This window comes from Lepisosteus oculatus, chromosome 25 (assembly GCF_040954835.1).
Source record: "Lepisosteus oculatus isolate fLepOcu1 chromosome 25, fLepOcu1.hap2, whole genome shotgun sequence".
NCBI classification, from domain to species: Eukaryota; Metazoa; Chordata; class Actinopteri; order Semionotiformes; family Lepisosteidae; genus Lepisosteus; species Lepisosteus oculatus.
The window spans coordinates 13,142,103-13,163,137 of record NC_090720.1 but is presented as its reverse complement, the minus strand read 5'-3'; the positions used below and the strand labels follow the sequence as shown (position 1 = coordinate 13,163,137).

The 21,035-nt window shown below is 39.3% G+C and overlaps 1 long non-coding RNA gene across 1 annotated transcript in view; it reads left to right on the top strand.

Annotated features, from left to right (window-relative positions):
- The window catches only part of LOC107075498 (uncharacterized), an 82,072-nt gene that overhangs the window by 48,128 nt on the left and 12,909 nt on the right, over nt 1-21,035 (top strand). The window lies entirely within an intron of this gene.

The following is a 21,035-nucleotide window of genomic DNA, read 5'->3' as shown; positions in this document are numbered from 1 at the left end:
CTTTTCATGTATCTGGAGGAACAAAAATTCCGAGACGATGATGCTGGATTGGAAAATCACACTCCATCCTATTAGATCGGTTTTATTTGCACAACTACGTTTTCCATATGGGCCTGCTGATCTTCACACTTTCTTCACACAGAAAGATTGATGGCTTGGAAGCTGTTAACCCCTACAGTGAGTTTCAGTCTCAGCCCGTTTACTGAGAGAGTCTGGGCACGCCAAGTGTAACCACTCCTTTCACTTGCTTTTCTGTACCCCAACATGAGGATTGACTTCATTTTCACATTTTCTAAATCTGTCATTATCAAGAGTTATAAGTGTGTGTTAGAACCACAACCATCCTTTTTACGCTGTCAAATCATTATTTCCTCAATAAAGTTACTAAAGCTATCACAATAGTATCCACTCATTCCCAGTGTGTCCCATTCTGTTGAATTGCAAATGTTGTAAACGCAGTTCTGGATGCTCACCTTGAACTCTTTTCTGGCTGAAAGAAGTCAAATGCCAGCAAAATTTAGACAAGGCTGGATGTCCTCCTCTTTAAAACCTCAGGTGTTTCAGGTGTTTGCTCTGTCATGTTGTTTATTGGTTGACAGAATCAGTCCCCCTTGCATCTCTTCAAAATTATTAATAAAATGTTAAAATCCTACCAGATTGTGGCTCAGGATCAGGGAGATCCCCCTGAAGAAGCTATTGACAATAGGTGCACATCTTTGGTCTTTTACTGTATGTTGCAACAGTGCACTTGTATCCAACATGAACATGTATTTCTCAGAAACCTGAACATAATCCTAAGAGATATTAATTATTGTTCATGCCTCTTTTGCTGCTGTGAATGTGCATTGTAAAGTAACCTCCAGCGCTGTTTTTAACTGTGATGGTAATGAATGGTTTTAATATGAAAAGCTAGTTTCCCCAAAGAATGGAATATGTTTTGTAATGGTTCATGCTATTTTTTTATTAATTTGGTGGATCTCTTGTTATGGCTTATTAGCCCTACATTGATTTATGGCAGAAACAATGAATCCACCCTTCTGCAATTTTAATGACAATAAAAAAGAATTAAATCACTGATTTGTGAGAGAAAAGGGGGGCTCTGGATTGTTAATCAGCCTTTGGGTATGAAACAGCTGCCTGAACGCAGTGTGTGCGGAACATTTGTATTCAATTTCGACAGAAAGGGGAAACAGAAACAGCCCGAGGAAAGAGACGAGAATCATTGTCTTCTCTCAACAAAGGCCTGTCTAGTCCTCACACTGCCCTCATTTTCTTAATAACTTCCAGTCGCTCATAAAATGAAGAGAGATGGGGTTTTATCAGGCAAAAAAAATCTGTGACAGCAGAATAGCTTTAAAATATGTTCAGATCGCCTTGTCCAAAATCGAGATTGGCCAACCGCATACTTCAGACGTGACGGATTGCAGGGGTTCTGTCGCCTAATAAGGACAAAACACTTCACAGGTAGTGGATGAAGGGGTTCATGCAACAATGTTACTGGTAAGACAAAGTCAGGTTTGTGAAGTTCTTTACAAATAACATTTAAATGTTTTAAAAGCCCGACTCTCTTTCTTCTAGCATGTGGCCTTTCTGGAAACACCTATTTTCCTAGTGTCTGCAACCTCCAGGCTGTCACAACAAGGTCAAGCTGTTCTGTGCTATCCTCTGACTGCTGTTTTCCATAGTGCTGTCCTTCTGCTAGTTTCCATCTTACTGTGGTTATACAGTACAATGGGCAGAGCACTCATCAAGTTAATTGTCTTCTGACCTCTAAGCTGAGTTTTCTCTTGAAAGCCATTAGAAATCTTATATGCAGTGGAATGTTCCATAGGGTCATAGTAATACACTGTCCAGGTGACACTTCTTCATTCACACCACAGACACAGTTACTGTAAAGATTGAAAATAAAAAAATCAAAACAACATTACAAAACCAAAAGAATGGTGCAATGTTGTGAGACCATGTAAATATTGGGGTCAACCAGCAGCAACATATTTCAAGATCAAGGTCATAATGTTTTGATATGAGTGATACATTTCGTGGGAAGCACAGTGGTCGGCATTCCTGCCTTTCAGTACTGGGGCCCTGGGTTCAATTCCTGGGGTGCTGTCTGTGTGGAGTTTGTATGTTCTCCCTGTGTTCGTGTGGGTTTTCCTCTGGGTGCTCCAGTTTCCTCCCATAGTCTAAAACCTTACTGGTAGGTTGATTAGCTCCTGAGAAGATTATCATGATTGTGAGTGTTTCTGCCTTTATGTGCCCTGCAATGGACTGGTGTCCCATCCAGGGTGTATCCTGACTTGTGGCCATTGCTTGCTGGGATAGGCTGTGGTTCTTTGAGACTCTGTAAAATGGTTAGAAGATAGAAAGATGGATAGATATAGCTAATATTACGCATAGAGCCACAGTGAGAAACTCTGTTTTGATATGGCCACCTCTGAGGAATACTCAGTTTATTACAGATTTTCTTCAAGTCATCAGACAGGGTGGTAGAAGTAATTCAACAAACTAGAAATAAAGTAAGTCTGTATTACAGGAATAAAGTCTTCAGGTCAGTCCCTAACTTCAGCTGGACTTCCCACAGCTGGAAAGACTCAGACAAAGCCTAGATGATAATAAAGTTCAGCAGCAAGCGAAACAGTTAAATGATGCTACAGTGAATAGGAACTAACTCTAGAAGGAATCTTTGTATGCCAATTTTACAATTAATATTATTGTACTGTTTATTTAGCAGCTATATCTGCAACTATATGCCACTGTAGATAAGTGGAACTTCCGTAAAGTTTTTTTTGTAGGGAGATTGGTTTATAATTATAAAGCTTGTTATGTACATGGAGAAGTATGTCTCCGCACATCAGTTCATCCTCTTTAGGAACAAAACTGTCTCCATATTTAAGGGAATTGACTAATTGGTGTGTACTTGATTGTGAGGTAGTGCAATATGGACATTGTTTCTCTTTTTGCTAATTTTTATAAAATTAATTGGCTATGAAAATAAAGTAAATTACAATTCCACATTTAAGAATGATTTAGTTTTGACTGGCTAATAAGTAAAACTCTGGTAACGTCAGTTACTAAGCAGAGCCAAGAAAAAGTTTTAAGCTCTCATTTAGTCATAAAAGTAAGATGGTGGTTAAATGTGAATCCAAGCAAGTGAATGAACAGCTTTTCACTATTCACTCATTGTTGTGAAAAATGACCACAAAATTTATGCCATGTTCAATAAACACAGAGGAAAAGCCTGATTTTCCCAAGCTGGGAAAGTGCTTGCCTTTGAGAAAATACAGTAGGTACATTGTAGTAGATTATATAACAATAGTGTTATTGAAAAAAATAGTCAAGGATTCTAAAGACAAACAATGTGTTTATTTGAAAATACAATTCTTGAACAATTATGCATTTAACAAATGTATATGCTATTTTGCAAAATCTCTTTAAAATGCAAAATATTTTATTATCTAAAATATAAAATATAATTAGTAAGACATCCAAACTGGTCTTAATAATTAAGAAATTGCCATCTAGGCCCTCATAGCCTAGAATGGCCACTTCAGTGTCCTGATGCTCCAATGAGCCATGAAGGAGCTTCTGTGTTTATTTTTAGAAATCAAAAATAGAAGTTCCATTCTGGAACCTAAACTAAGAAAATAAACTTGTTAAATGGATTTTTGCTACAAGTCAAATTTACGGAGATAAGTACTCCTGGAACAAATATAGTGCATTCCCCACTGTGCATTACAATAACTGTGGTGTACTTTGACAAATACTATACAGTTCTTTTCCTCATGGATTAACAATGTTTTAATTATGATTTATGTACTAAATTATTAAGATTGTCTGTTTCACTGTGAAAATTGTACTTTGGTATACTTTTTTTCATACAGTACATGCATTCACTTTCAGATTTAGTGGTGGCTCTGTGGCTAAGGATCTGCACCTGTGACTGGGAGGTTGCTGGTTCAAATCCTGTGGCTGGCAGAGGAATCCTACTCTGTTGGGCCCCTGAGCAAGGCCCTTAACCCTAACTGCTCCAGGGGCGCTGTACAATGGCAGACCCTGCGCTCTGACCCCAAGCTTCTCTCCCTGTCTGTGTGTCTGTGTCTCCATGGAGAAAAGCTGGGGTATGTGAAAAGATGAATTCCTAATGCAAGAAATTGTATAGGGCTAATAAAGAAACATTATTATTATATTTTGAGGCTATTGTTTTCACATATTGTTTGCTTTAACTGGGAGAATGTACAGTAGTTCCTGCTCTTTCATCCTCCTCTGTGAAATGTAAGGTTGCAGATGAACTCTACTTTCCCCACTACTCCCCTTCCCATCTGAGCCTCACAACACGTCACTCATATTAGCTTTACAATACGACCTTTTTCATGGTTTTATCGACTTGATGCCACACTTATTTCTACATGGACATTCGTGCTAACAATCCGATTACAGCTCTCACGATGGTTGTAGGTCCTCTCCAGGGAAGAGAGGATACTTTCTTCTCATGATCTTCCCCTTTTTTCATACATACACAAAAATCCCCAGTCAATAGTATTCATTTTAATTAACTTCATAGCACTCGGCTCCTTCTCACACTCATTCTTTCCAAGGAAGAAATTCTGTTCCTTATCGTGCCTTCTAAAAACTAGTGGTCATCAAGCAAGCAGCTGTAATGCAGTTTGAGTCCTGAAGGGGTTGCTTCATTCCTGAAGACTCCTGAAGATGGCTGGATTGAGGCAAGAACCTATGAAAACAGCTCTTTGTACTTCTTTCAGATAGCTCATAACTTAATTATGATATTTTATGTATATTATTTATATCCTTTTATATTTACTTAAAGCCCCACTTTCATTCAAGACATACTGTACATGCAGCCTGTGCTGACCTGTGAGTTTGACCTTTAGAACTGGGAGTCTTACATGTTTATCTCATTTTAAAGATGGAAACAGCATAAACGTTTACAGAAACACAATAATGTGAAAATCTGCACAACATAAACAACTGTGCCCTTCACAAAGCTCTCTTTCATCTATAGGGAGCTCAGACCAACTATAATAAACAGTCAGGCCAATTAACACAAAGCAGGAAAATGGAGCTTCAAAGAGACAAAAGAAGATTTAATGACAAAAAGAGGACTTGGATTTTTTAAGTAAATAAGAAACCAAAGTGTTTTCTGTCCTTTAAACTCTGCAACGATACAATAAAATCTTGAGAAAGTACAACTGTTACAAAATGGCAGGCACTGACAGAAGCAGACAAAAGCACTTGTTTCTTACAGATCGACCCAGGCTCTCAGGCTTGGTGTGACATTTACTGTCTAGGAGAAGGCTTATGTTTCTTATATAGTCCTGGGAGTTATCAAAGGTCAAGTCCTCCTTAAGCCAAGCAGATGCTAGGGGCTGAATTTGTTTGACTTTCTACAGTATGTCATTGAAAGGGAAATCTAGTGTGAAAGAAAATCCAAACATATATGATTCCAAAACTGCACTTTGGTATATAATTGAACATAGGCCCACACTCTCAATCAAAAACAGTCTTCTCAGTGCTGCCTTCTAAGCCAGTAAAGATGCCTTTCTATACATAATGCAAGGAGAGACACTTATGCAGCCTGTTCTAAAGCATACCCAAAGCCACGTTTGCCTGAGTGCCTTAATTGCTGCGTTAAGACAACACTAGGGCTGTGGACAAGACAAGTCATGAGTGCGCTCTAGCCAATCACTAGAGCGTGGCAATATTGAGTACATATGTAATATAATCTTAATGAATATTGAAATATTCAATGTAATACTGGATATTCTGTATGTCAGTACCTCTTCCTTAGGGGTAGGTACTGTACATAGAAAAATAAGCATTACAATGAGCAAATAAATAAGATATATGATTAAAATAACATTGGAAGCTAATTTAGTGCATTGTAAAGTTGGTGCAGAAATATGTAGCCAGACAGCAGCCAGGTTCACCTCACCTACCCCAATTTCCTGACGTTACTTCCTAACTGTAAATACCACGCCTTTTCTCCTTCACCTCTGTGTCTTACATCACTCCTCCCACCCTGTCTCCATCTGTCCAGCTGTCCCCTGGTCACTCGTCACTCTGCAGGGGGTCCCAGCCTCCTCTTCCTGTGGCCAGTGGCTCAGCCCCCAGCTCTTGTGTATGCTGACACATAATGCATGACACAAACTGAACCGGTGAACTTTTTACAGACACATACAACAACTTGCGTGGGTCTCCTCATGCCTGTGCTCTTGAACACTGCGCAGTAACTGCACCAGCGTAACATTCAAACAAACAAAAACATTTAGCCAAATCTTACTGCGACTAAACACCCAACAAACACTTTTCAATACACTTGATAATTATAACTTTACTTATAAAGTGCCTTTCCAAACCCAAGGTTGCTGTCCATAGTAATAAAATAATAATAATAATAATAATAATAATAATAATAATACAGTAAAATAAAATAATTAAAATAACCATGGTAGAAATTAGGGCAATAAAATATAGGCCCTAGTAAAAGGGTGAGTTTTGAAGTTTGATTTGTCTTTTTGCAAAACATTAGCATTTATAAATCAATCTACTGTATGTAATAATCCATTTTCCGGTGTTGGCAGAAGCTTGTGGAAGTTTCTGGAACTTCATACTGTATACAACATGTAGTGTAGCGGATGACTGGTAATCCATGTAATATGTAATACTGTTAAAGGGAACTGCAGCTCTATTTTTACATTTCAGGGTTATAAAGAATCAGCACTGATGAGTGCATTTCCACCCACAATGAAAGTAAAATGTACATAGCAACAAGTACAACTGCTGTGTTCTGCCATTCAGAATGAGGCCACAAAACCTCCGGTGTGGCGAAGCAGCCCTATTACACTGTAAACCTGAAGGCCAGTCAATACATCTCTTTTAATCCAATAGAAATATTGCTCTCGACTTTTGAGAGGGTTTCCCGACAAATACAACTTGTATGCAGATCACACTGGAAAATTTCTGTGGTGAAGTGTCTGCTGCACCATCTGTACGTATTCACTTATACATCACCTTACGTAAGTTGGCTGTGACTAGTGAGCAGGAAGGGCTGGTTTTATGTCACAATTCTTGCGAACTGTCATTCTTGCATGTGGTGAGACCGGCAATTTTTAACAAGATGGTGACTATACCAATTCACAAAATTGTACGATATTGTCAATTAATTTATTTTGTTACAGAGACTTAACCAGTCTGAGAAACTGCAGTTCTCCTTCCAAATAAAGATTTTAGAAATGCTTTCCTTTCTGTTTTTTTTTAACAAAGGGGTAGGTGCAGGGGCAGTGATGGGGAAGAGGAGAGATCCATGGACTTTATCCTCAGTTTTTAATCTGTGTTGGTAAACTTTAAGAGACTCTAAAATGAATAGAAAAATCTGCCCATGGTTTAGGTGGATAATGATTCTAGTGTCTGCAATTATTCTGTCTGTAATTATTCTACTGTCTGCACTAATGATCCGTGGAAGTAGAGGCTTAAAAGCAATGGCAAAATTAGTTTTCAAATGAAGGAAAGGAAAGAGGTCTCCCATCTTCTTGCATATTTATGCTCCTATTTAATAGTGGTCATGCACTCACTGAGCCAACAATAAAAAAAATTATCTTTGAAGTACTGTAAAGAAATTGTTGTCTTACTCCATCTCATTTGAGCTTTGCGTTTCATGGTGGTGGTGTGAATTACTTTTCGTCCCCCATTCTATTACCTTATCTTTATCAGCAGAAAAAATGTCTCTCTGCTTAAGGTGTTGCACAATCCTGAAAAGCTTTGCTCCCTCTGTCAGGTAGCTTTGCAGAAGACGTTTCAACTCCACAGCACACGGCCTACGGCTCTCGAGAGTATATCTGTACAGAAACTTCATCTTAGAAGAGCATCTGTGCTTTGTTTTCAAAATTGTCTAACATAATCAGAAAAAAATGATTTAATGAAAAGGGGATTGCTCAGTTTTTCTTTGCTTTTCAGATTTGCTGTCAGCAAGGTAGCTCTTTATGATCCTTTCAACATGATGGCATACAGTTCTTCTGAGATGATAATTAAGGGCTTTTATGGTTAAGGGACTCACTACAAATTAGTTTAATCATACAGTATTTCTAATTTCTGTAGTAGTGTTCATGTCTGTGGGAAACTCACATATCTTGTTCAGGTAGTTTTTTAGGCACCATATTTGACTGTTGAACAAAGAAAGAGCATCCTTTCATTTTATCTGGAGTCTATAAGATCCCTGAGGGGTTGAATCAGACAGACTTATTTAGCTGATCAGCACTGCCCAGAATTGTTCTGCATGATATTTAATATTCCTGTTTAGGAAAGTCACGGGGGTGATATCAGTGAGAAAAAATGTTTAAGCTAATTTTGCTTTGACAATATTAAAGAGTCATACTGTAGGTGTCTGGAAAAGCTGCCCAACCATGTTGTTAAAGTTGGCTCTAAGAGGGATCTTTCAAGAAATGTGTGGATGCGATTCTGGGATTGATTAGCTTCTGGCACCCAGACAAGCAGCATGGGCCAAATGGCCTCCTGTGGCTTGTAAATGCTTCTTAATGTGCACAATTTCCACAGCAGAAGTTTTGATCGATATGTAAATACTCATTAAAATTCATAATTATGGCAGATATTTAGATCATTTAACACATAAGGTATAGCCATAAATGAGAAGTAATCCTTTTATATCAAGAAAAATGCTTGTCCTTATTTGTATTTTTTTCCAAAACAATAAAAACGTCTTTTGCTCAGATTCCTTTTGCAGTGCAAATGACAAATTAACTTTTTATTCTTATTGTGCGGCTGAGACCTTTTTTTCGGCTGAACAACCAGAAGCTACCTAATTAACTGCCTAATTAACACGGAAACTAATTTACATTGCCACTTAAACAATCTGCCAATAATAAGATATATTGTACAATAATTCTAATATATTGTAATACAATAATAACAATAATTAGCATTTAATTAGAAAATTACCAGCTGAGCTAGAGAGACAGCCCAGATTCACAGAGTCCTCCAGATGTGGAGTTGGGCAGCTCTGATCTAAAACAGGGCCTTGTGGTTTGTGTTTCACCCGAGCTCTTCATTACATGCTGTCGATGGTCTTAATCTTTAATGAAGAGCATAGTCTGCTTTACTATGCAGACTAATTAAGAAAATAATTAGAATAACTGTTTAATTTATAACATGAGTTGGGCCCTCCAAGAACTGTGGTTGATACCCCTGATCTCCCAGCGAAGCCATGTCATTCCTGTGGTGGTGTGAATGTTATTTACTCAAAATGTCATTGCTTCTGTCTGTCTTCGGGGGGCTGCTGTGGCAGAGGTTGCTGGCATCTCCCAATCCGCATTTTCTGTTCATCTTCATCAAAACAAATACACATATTCCCATTCCCGTATAACCAGGTGTGGGAGTGGTGGGGAAGCAGTGTGGTAATGGGTGGGCCTCAGATAACAGACACATGCGCACAGTCACAAAATAAAAAAGCAAACAATATTATTTACAATGCAGGGAAAAGCACAGGGCTCACGCAAACCTAGCTTAAGCTGTCTTCATAAATGCTAAGCTGCTGACTGATATAATAATACTCAAGATATTAACAGTGGAAACAAAATCTTACAACCTTCCACTGCCATAGTGACCCATGTAAATATGTACAGTAATTTACATTCTTAGGACAGTCTTTATCTACCCTTTAAGACCATGGCCTTCAGCCTATTAAATACATATTGAACAGCTGTTTTCTATTATTTGAATGCTGTACTTTTTGTGACACAATACCTTGTATCTTGATACTGCTCTTAAAACGGAAATGATCATCAACATTTACTGCTGAAGAAACAGTAAAATGGGATAACTTTCTTTACCTGTTGTACTCACTGCAAGGAAGCTGTTTTTTTAATGAGGCTTTTAAGAATCTGCAAATTCTGTCGTGCAAGGGATTCCGGGCGTAAAGAGCTGATTTATTTCTTGTCACGTAAAATATTGTAGTCTGATGTGACCTTTTATTCACATTCGGCAGAGGTGCTGTAATTCTGTCGCGTTTTCGGACCCCCTGGAGTTAAATAACTCTTGCCATGTCTTGTGAAAAAATCAATTCAAATTAATGTCAAACGAAACACTTTCATCCTGTCCTAAGATCAAGAACAGGTTTCAGTGAAGAAGTGGAGTCAACCACCTTCCATAAAATGTGTCATCTTGCATGTTTTCATGAATTGGAAACAGAATTAGGTCTTCCTAAGGGACAGTTTTCTATTTGTAGCTTTATTTTTGTTAATCCTATTAAATGTGCCTGAAACAACTTATTCTCAAAAGTATCTTTCCACAGTGCTATGCTTCTAATCCAGATGTACAGGTTGTCACTGAGTTACATACTGTATTACACATTGTATTGTAACGCTTATGGCCGACAAGCACTGTGTGTAAGAGCCGGCGTACCAGAGCAGGTGACGTCACCGCCCTTCCCTGTGATAGCAGGACCACAGCTACTGGGCTGTGGAGAGATCTCTCTTTAGCTCACGGGGCTAGGTCGCTGCAGAGAGACGCGGAAGTCCCGAGTTCGAGCCTCCAGTCGGGATGGGGCCGACCAGATGCGGCAAGGGCGCCCGTCTGAGCCCCCGTTGCGTTACATTGGTGTTAGAAGTGGGGTGGGATAGCCCTTCGCCGGGGACGGCGATTTAAGCGGGGGAGAGTGTAACGCTTACGGCCGACAAGCACTGTGTGTAAGAGCCGGCGTACCAGAGCGGGTGACGTCACCGCCCTTCCCTGTGATAGCAGGACCACAGCTACTGGGCTGTGGAGAGATCTCTCTTTAACTCACGGGGCTAGGTTGCTGCAGAGAGACGCGGAAGTCCCGGGTTCGAGCCTCCAGTCGGGATGGTGCCGACCAGATGCGGCAAGGGCTCCCGCCTGAGCCCCCGTTGCGTTACAGTATATATAGTAACGCATTGTACATCGTCTATATAGTAAATATTGAGTAGCACCACCTAAAATTCAAACTTTCATATGATCGGGTACATAGCAGCATTACACAAATCTCCATGCTGTTGAGTAGCGAAGTTGTGCTGGCAGAAGAATGCTTACTCTGTACTGTGCTCAGCAGTGCATTCTTTGTAGCTCACACACTTTTTTTTTTATTAATGTATTTTAACCTTGGCCAACAATGTGAGAAGTGATAATGGTGCAGAAGCATCAAAAAATGATTTCGCTGAAAGCAGAAATGGGTATATAGGAAATACTGTAGATATGAAAAAGATTCTTCATTACAGACAAATTTCTCCCTGGCCTTTCCATATCATGGTCCTAATAATCCCCATCTCTGAACTGGCTTCATCACTCTGCTCTCCTCCCCACTGAGAGCTGGTGTGTGGGGAGTGTACTGGTGCACTATGGCTGCTGGCGCATCATCCAGGTGGGGGTGCACACTGGTGGTGGTGGAGGGGAGTCCCCCTTACCTGTAAAGCGCTTTGAGTGGAGTGTCCAGAAAAAAAAAAAATTTTGGTGATAGAATATCGAACATAAAGACAAATCCCTCTCAGCACTTCTTCTCATCAATTAAGGTACTGTGTCATTCTATGATTGCGTTAGATCATTTCTTTCTCAGTTTAAGTTTTTTTTTTACTATATAACATAGAAAATACAGTATATGCATGTGTTGTGATGTTTTCATACAGAAATTGAATCATGTCTGTAATGCTGAGCTTCACTGTACTGTAGGTGTCAGGGTCATTACATGCATTGTTTCAAACATGGCTATTCCTTTAAAAACTGACTGCATCCCTTTGTACACTTTTCTTTACCTGAACTGAGTCTTCAGAACAACCAATGGACAGCAGGTAGAACCCTGATAAACAGTTCTCCTTATTCCTTGTCAAGAGCCATAGGTCCCATGGGGAAACAAAACACGCAATTTCCACCTATATTGTTACAGACAGTTTCAAACCCATATACAAAGCCGCAGTTAATTATGTGCTAGTGCTTTTCCTGAAGATTTTGTCTAAAAGATAATATTGTAGTTTAAGTACAGCCCTGTCTAGGGTGTCTAGGCTCTGGCTGTATTGGAAAAAGCGGTCAGGAAACGGATGTATAAATGTACAGTATAAACAGATCGAATCATGTTTCTATTGCATGAGTTTACTGTAGGTATTTGGCTCAATATGTATTGAAATCCTTGACATATACAATTAAAATATGAAAATGCAGACTTGCGTGGAATTTGGATTACACAGCAGGTTCTGTAACGTAATCCCTACGTAAAGTCAATGACCATCTGCGTTGGAAACCTTAATGGCTTTGATCATCCCTCACCTCCACCCCTTTGCTTTTCCCAATAGATATGAGCTTCTCAAACCTTCCATTTCAAATCCTGGTTTAGGTGAGGACATTCGTGTCTTTGGGCTGACATCATGTTTTTCCATGACTGGACTCATCTGATATGCTTTTCACACCCTGTTTCATGCACAGCTTGCCGTTTTATCTGCACAATCCCCTTTTCTATAAAATCACTCAACCTGAGAGGGTGGGAGAAGCTCAGGCCTCCATCCTTCTTCACTGTAAAGTGAGCCCTCACAGCTTCACGAGGTCATAAGGGTATGAGCATACAGTAGGTTGCTCCCTTGCCAGAATGAATATTTCCCTCTGTTCACCTGGATTACTTCTGTCTGAAATGTTTAAGGCATTTCTTACATTTTCACATTGTCTTATACTCTCATATGGTCAACACCAGCCAACTCAGACCCTTCTTGATGTTAGTAAAGTTAGTAAAGTATTTATGTTTGTAGATGATAAATAGGGGGCTTAGCAATGCTGTAGAAGCTGCAAAGGAAATGCAAAATACTCTAGATGGAATTCAAGACTGGGCAATCACCTAACAATAGACATGAGAAGGTTCCAATGAAAGTTCAGGAGGGACTCACAGCACTCACATTCACTTTCACCTAATCTACCCTAACTCGTAACCATTCTTGACACCTTCTATTAAAATAAAACAATTAAAAGTACCATAAGTAGACCTTTTCTCTTTATGTTTGTATTTTACTTGGGCTGTGCTATAACTCTTCATTACTAGTTTACTATTAACTAATCTCCCTGCTTCACTACTGTTTTCTATACAATTCTCAATTTTTCACCATGGATCTTCAGATCTGCTGCTCAGATGAAGACCTACTTGATATCTGGAAAGAATCTCCATCTCCTCATGGACAGCTTGCCCCTACATCTTCTCCCTCTGTCCTTTCACGAGGTTTCTCAGTCTCAGCCAATCTGGTTTGCATATCGGTCATCTCACCCTTCCCTGCATTGCGGGAGACTGAGATCTCCTGCTGTAATTCCTCTGTTTGCAAAACCATTATTCTCTCAACCACCTCCACCAGTTTCTCCTCCAAACGCAGGCTCTGGACAGTTACAGTACATACAAGCCACAGAAAAGTCATCGCCACCTCCAATACACCTTCTGTCATCAACAGATCTACGCTTCTACAAACTCTTTAGAAATGCAGGATTCTTTTCAGAAGAAACACTTCAAAGACAGAACTATTTTTGTGAAACTTAACTGAGACCTACAATACACAAAGCCTGGTCCTCTGATGGCATCATCAACCATGTCAATACTCCAGTCTGCTGCAAGAACCTCTGGCCTGCCTGTGCCTCCACCCAATGGACTTCCATCATGCCTCGTCAGTTTATTCCTGTGACATCCTCTATGGCTTCCTCACCAGTTTGCTGGAAGACAATTGGTCAGGTAAAAGTTTGGTTTCAATGGAGGGAAGAGAAAGTGACCAACCACATGGCTGTAAAGCTATAGAACCGCTAGACTGTTGCAAATCTGAGTTTCAAAAATATATATTTTTTGAAAGAACTTGTGAAGATCCTCAGTGAGTTTTTATGCAGTCTGGGAATCCTGTAAGCAGCTTAGCTGCTGAGCATGGATAGAGAGGGACTGGAGTGTCCATGTTGCAGATAAAAAGGTAGTTAAAGGTTAAAAGTTAAAATAAACATTTTTTGTTTTATATTTTGTATTTCCCTGCACTGTGTTTTTTTTCTGAGACCCACCTGTCTTAAAGATCCTATTACACACCAACTCCTGGGGAGTCACAGCTAAGAATCTTTGCTTTTGGAGTCCTGGCCCACATTTTTCTCCCTTTTTGTCTCTGCTGCTCCTTAACACACCTCCTCTGTCCCGGGTCTGTCAGGCATCCTACTCTCAGCTCAGCCAGAAGACATCTACAATTCCATCACCTCTCTGCACCTGGTGCCCAACATGACTCGGTGGCCCCCCTCCATCAATCCCCCACACCACACGGTGTCTTCTCGGCTCTACATTTTCATGCTGTGCCAAATGCCTCACCCATTGAGTTTCAGACCCCAGGCCTGTCGAATCTTCCTCCCTTAATTTATAACCTGATTTCTGCCCCTTAAAATCATTCTTCTGCCTCTGTCTCCCATCCAGCTCAGTTCAAATACATTAAGTAATTTCAATACTAGTCTTTTGGCACAGTGACACACACAGTTTATTACAGGTTGTCATAAAATAGGACCTTTGATAGACAGGTCAGTGCTTATTTATTTACAACATACAGGGACATAAACCAAACACCGAAACAAAAAGCCTAAGCTCCTTTTTGAGCTGCTTTCTAATCTTCAAGTCCCGCACTATAAATATTGCCAGGAAGCTGAACTGCAAAACAATTCAAAACAACTCTAAGACTCTTCACGAAACACTTTCAAAATTATTCACAACTCGCAGTTCCAAAGTTCTGCAGTCTCATGGTCAGTCACTCCTCTGGTGCAGCTGCTCACAGAGCTTCTGCTCTCTCTTCCCCAGACAGATAATTGGAAGCCACAGTTTCCCACTTTTTAAATTTTTACCTGACCAACTGTCTTCCGCCATGTTGTCAAAGTGACAGAGTGCAGCAGCTCATGCCCACACGGCCCAGACAAGAATCTCCATCTAGGCTGAACCTACTACCCACTCACGGCACTCTATAACACATTCTCTCTCTTCTGTCTCCAGGCATCCAGCATAACTCAATATGGTCAAAATTAAGCAAACATAAATTGTCAAACTCAATAAAATCATACATAATTTTAAATTAATAAAGTATGTGGATTTGAAGAATGTTTGAAGAATGTATTTTGCTAATAATTTCAGGCCGCATTGATTTGACGTTCCAAAATTTCTGTATTATTTCAGACTACTAATAATAAAATACAAATATTAAACTAATTGTACTGACTACAAGAGGGGTGCATTTTATCAGTTTCAAAGTTTCAATTGTGTATACATTATTTTATCTTCAGCTGTAAATACAAATATGTTCTTGAGTAGATAAATCACAAACTGTTATATTGCTGTTTTATTCATTTTCCATTATCATTCCACTTTCATTTAGCTGATTACCTTAATCTGATTTGATGTGTTCAGAAATATTAATTTAAAAATTGACGTTACTGTTTTATTACTTTTTACTTACTTTTTTATGTCATAATATCCCATGATGTATTTTACTTTACTTATGGTGAGATGTTTATTTCTAAATAATTACATTGATGTCGTATTGTTCTTTTACAAACTAATCACCTCTTTTAACGGGTTTGTAAAAAGTCAGTACAGTATAATTAAATGAGTGTACTGTGAATGTTATATATAATAGATTTAATCGCACTTTGATCTCAGTTTATATGTTTTAAATTGGTAGTTCCTCTTGTTATGGACCAAACATATCTACAGTCATAATTCAGTCTTCAGAATTATTCTAAATTCAGAAATTCATGATGAGTTTGATCACATGGAATTGTATTATTCTACCTACTCAGTAAAGTCTTACACTTGAAAAACTTCTCGTCCTTGTTGGGTCTTCCCAATTATGTCAATCAAATCATTCCTCAAGATTGGGCATTTATTTCATATCATCAAGACCTCGTACCATCACTCTCCTCCTTCAAATCTTATTTCTATGTAACCCTGCAAAACGGAGCTTTAGTTCTGGCACTTATTCTTGGAAAACTGGAATAAGCTGCCCTTCCTTTACTACACTTTTTGTCATTTCCCAAGGAGTTTTACAGATGCAGCCATTCCTGGCTTTTGAAGGATTTATCAGTGCCAGTGGTTCGCAGGATCCTGACCTTTTGAGTTTTTGTCAATCTCTCCTATTGAACATTCCTCAACCATGAGGAATCTGGAAACACAAATTGGTTGTTATTCAATCAGATAACCTTGCAGTTGTCCATAAAATCAACCACAGATTATCTTCTCAACTTGTCATGATATTTCTCTGTTGTCTCAAACTGCTCTTTCTTGATTATTAATTTTTAAACTCTGCAGGTGGCATCTCAGGACAGTATTGCTGTCTTTTTTCTTGCTTCCAGTTTCATAAGTTCAAGAACTTGGCTCCTGATGTCCATCTAGATCCTTACCTCATTCCTCATTATTCACATCTCATATTCCTCTGAAAGAGACTGTATTTGAAACTGAGAACAGGAGACACTTCTTTACACAAAGGGTTGTCTGGAAGTCTGGAAGGAGCTGCCTAGCCATGTTGTCAAAATTGATGCCATTACTCGTTCCTAGAGGTGGCTGGTTGAAATGCTCAGATTCATTAGATTGCACACCTAAATGAACTATGTGGGCCAGATTGCCTCTTTCCATTTGCAAACTTTTTATGTGTTTAATATTTGGGTTGAATTCTTTCACACAAAAAAAATTCCCTTCTCTTGTTGATCTAAGGCACTTGGTTACTCAAAGTATAATTCTATTGTAAGAATAAAATTACCAATATTATAATACATACTGTATATTTAGATTGGTTTAAATGTTTACATTAGTGGATTTTAATAATAAAATGCAGACTTCTCTGCTTCTAGCTGTTTAACAAATTGGAGCTGAGTCAGACCATAATCTTGATGGTTTCATCTAAATTGCTTAGTGATTTCGACCAAACCGTCAGAGTTTCAAAAGGTATTGCTATATGTTAAGATTCAAGAATCCCTCTTTTTTCTAATTTCAGATTCCCAATTCTCTCCGGAAAATTTGATTCTTGTAGACCTGTTGTTGTTGGAAATAGTGTGCATACCATAGTCCTCTATAGTGCCAAAGAGCATTTCTAATGAAATCCTAGTGAAAAAAATAAATCTGAATATTATATAAAATATATTATGTAAAGTGGCCTGAAATACTAAACAAAGTAGAAGACACTTTCAAAAAATGATGTAACTGACATATTACAAAGCTCATCCTGGTGTCTGAATCACGGGGCACAGTCCTGACATTTTGAAGTGAGTTGACCTGTACAGTATGTCTTTATGTCTGCAGAGATCCTAAACAGGTATTTACAGTGTCTCAGAATTCATTGTGGTCATTCATGCCAACTTATTTAGAAATATGGGTAGGCATGTGTAGGCTGCAAAGGATGGTAAAGGTTTATTCAATTCTGAAAGGAAAATAAACATAACGTTTTGGCCCTGAAGCCTTCTTCAGGAGTTACCTTTCAGCATTGAATAAACCTTTACCTGCTCCTTATTAAGCAATACAGTGTGCATTACAGAGTACGCATGAGAGAGATTTGCCATTTTCATGATTCTTTATAAAACCCAGGGAATTAAATGGCAGATAAAACTGAAATAAATGGCTAAAAAACTAAACTAGGCATACACTCATGGTTTTACACAAGGTGACTAAAAATTAGACACTTATCTGGTGATGACAGCTTTTTACATAGTATTTTTACTGGGGAGTGTGCACTCCAGAGCTTGTTCATCAAAATATCAGAATGTGGATTTGCCACTGTAACAAGAGAAAATGCAATGATGCATTTGTTTTAAACCTATCTGGAACAAAGACACTCTGAGTACTCGACAGAATACCACCTTTGTATGGCCTCTTCCAAAGGTAGGATTTGACTAGAAGTGAACTCTATCTCTGAATTAGGGCTTTTCATGGATTTAATAACCCTTCAGGTTACAGGGGGCCTGGAGTTCTGCCATTTCTGTAGGAAATTTGAACATTATATTAATTCATAGTCTACAGCTGCCAACATGATGGTGGTGGTGGCGGCAGGTCTATGTGTGTGTGAGAATGAAATTTGTACTAATGTCAAATCAGTTATTTTCCCAGTTGCTGCCAGGAGGTACCCCATGCAGTGCAGTATTTGGAAAAACCTTCGAACTCCAGCTAAATTAATGCCTCACTGGAAAATAATCTCTGGCAAATAATCTCAGGTCCCCCAGATTCATATCCACTGCAGTCAAAAGGTCTTAGACCTCTTAGACAATTAGAAGTTACAGCATATGGTATGTTGGGTGGATCAGCATCAACAATCTCCTCACAGTCATCACCATTGTAATGTTTTCTCATATTAAAAAAGCTTTTACTGTTATTTTGTACCATCTAGTAATCCATAACTCACACTGAAAATAAAGTAAAAAAAATCACCTTGAACATATCAAGGTAAACTATATGTAGACAACTGATATGAAGTGTTGTTATAGCTAATTTGTTATATTTACCATCCATCCATTTTCTAAACCACTAATCCATTGCGGGGCAAGTGGTTGGTAGCAGGTGCACAGACCTGAAGTGTACTACAAGAATGCTGATAAAAAGACTCTCTTTGTGACCCAGTAGTGAAGGTGATGACCTTGTATTGTTACTGTACTCAGCTGGAGCTGAAGTCCCAGCAGTATCCTAGCTGGTATTGTTCTACCCTACAAATCCAGTTTTGCTACTTAGGGCCTGCACCTTAGAGGCTGTGCCTCATGGGCATGACTCCCTCGGCCCTGTCACTGGGGTGTGCACGTGGCCCGGGTCAGTCTGGAGTCTGGTGCAGCCCGACAGTGAGTGTCCTGCCCAGGCCTGGCGCTGACCCCTCAGCCCTGCACTGCACCCTGGAGCAAAGCACAGCTCCGGGCTCGGCTGACTCTCCCTTCCTGCACCTGTTATCCCTGCATAAGCCGCAGTGTTACATACATATTAAGTATTAGAATAAATATTAGAAATAAAGTCTTCAATATTTAAAGTTTATGTTACTGTTATGATTTTGCCATTCTCTATTATTATGAATTTGCTTGTGTACCCAGTACACAATTAAATGTATCACTAAATTCACACACTGTTTGCAAAGCATCATCACCACTGATCAGATGTGCAGATTACCTAAAGCTAATGACTGCATATTGTTCATTTCTTTCAGTCTGAGACAAAGCTCTGACCATATTATACTGGTCCATTAGACCCACTTCCAGCAAGGTATATTCTGAGCAGTGATCCTCATTGGTCCTTAAAGATTAAACTGAATCAATTATTGACTTTATTCTCTTAATTATGTTTCCGGCTTTTGTCATTGAAGAGTTTGAGCTCCTTTCTCAACTTGCGGGGATGTGGTGCTTCAAGAGCAGGTGTATATTAAATGAAAGGTATAGTAAGAAATATTCCAGTGTATGTCACTGGAATTTAGCCCTGCTCTTTCACAGCTCAAGGTCCTGTGTTAGATTCAGGCCTGCAGCACCTTCTGCGTGGAGTTCGTGTGTTCTCCACATGTCCACCTGGGTTTGCGCTGAGTGCTCCAATTTCCTTCCTCCTCCAAAAAGACTTGTTCATGGCCATTTTTACATCAGCATCCCTCTCTAAAGTGTCTCTCTGTGTGTGTTTGCCCTGCAAGTCACTAGCATCTTATCCAGGGTGTGGTCCAGCTTTGTACCTGTGCATCAAAGATAAGTTCTGGGTTGCCATGATCTTTACCTGACACAGGATGATTTTTCATAATGGATGGATAGGTGATTACATTATATGTTGCTTTCTCTGAAAAGCACTAACAACTGCTGACTACAACCTTACTTCACAATCCTAGTTCTATTCCATCGTAGAACTTTGCAGACTTATACACCGAACAAGCAGCACACTCTAGTGACAGAGTCCTCTGTTTGCTTGATGGCACGCCATTGCTTCCAGGCTTTCAGTGGTTCTTCACTTTTTACTTTTTCCACCAGTTTTCATGCCCTGTCCAAGGCCTGCGAGAAAAAGAATAGAGTTTGTACAAGTTCCAGAACCCAACTCGAAACAGACTCTTCTCCCAGGCTTTTTATTCCCATCTGTCAGCGGCAGCAAGTGATTGATTGGCCAGCAAATCAGGAACTGCATTCCTAAAATGTTCCGGGCAATCAAAGCATTTAACTGCAGTCAGACAGTCACCAGCTAGGACTCACATTTAATCAAAACATCAGCCCACCCTGCCACAAACTCTTACAATGTCATCTGATGGTGATCTGTTTGCCAGATCTACCTAGCTGAAAGCCAGATCCGTACATTGACGAAGAGCTAGGAAAGATGTTTTCATACTGGTGTGACTTCCTCAACAAACATGCTGGAATAAAATGTGGTGTTTCCATTTCAGCTAACGGTCGTCTTTAATGTCAGCTGCTAAAAGCCAAAAATTGAATACTGCACATGCTGTATCTAAAAGGAACAAGTCCCGAATACAGGTTAAAATCATTCAGGAAATGTTTGCGTAGTTTGGGCTATGATCATCTTCTAATAATGTCATAATATATTTTTAAAATAAAATTGTAAGCTTTAAAGTTCAGTACATTAAGCCTTAAATCCTTTGAATGTTTTTTTTTGGAGGATGATCTGGAGCTGTTTTAAATATGTGCAATGTTTGAAGCTGCCATGAAATATGGTGTGTGCATTGACTTCTCAGTAATGGGAGGTGTGTGATAAATTGGTCTGGATGAAACACTTGAGGTGCTTTCCGTGGAAGATTGTGCCAGGAAGTGAGTATTTAGCCATGGGATAGGCCAGTCGACTAAACTGCTGAATGTGCAGGTTCATGGTGATACAGATCACAGGGAGACTGTGGACAACATGGCTCTCTGTTTCAGAGATAGACTGGAACACTGAACTGAACAAATAACAGCTATGCAGGGGGAGCTATTTTCTAAGTTCAACAATGCATTGTGCAGTAGAAAGATTGGGTATGAGAAATAGAAATGTTTTCATATAATTAGTATTCCGTTGTTCAGTTGCTAATTTGGTTGAAAACCCACTTCAT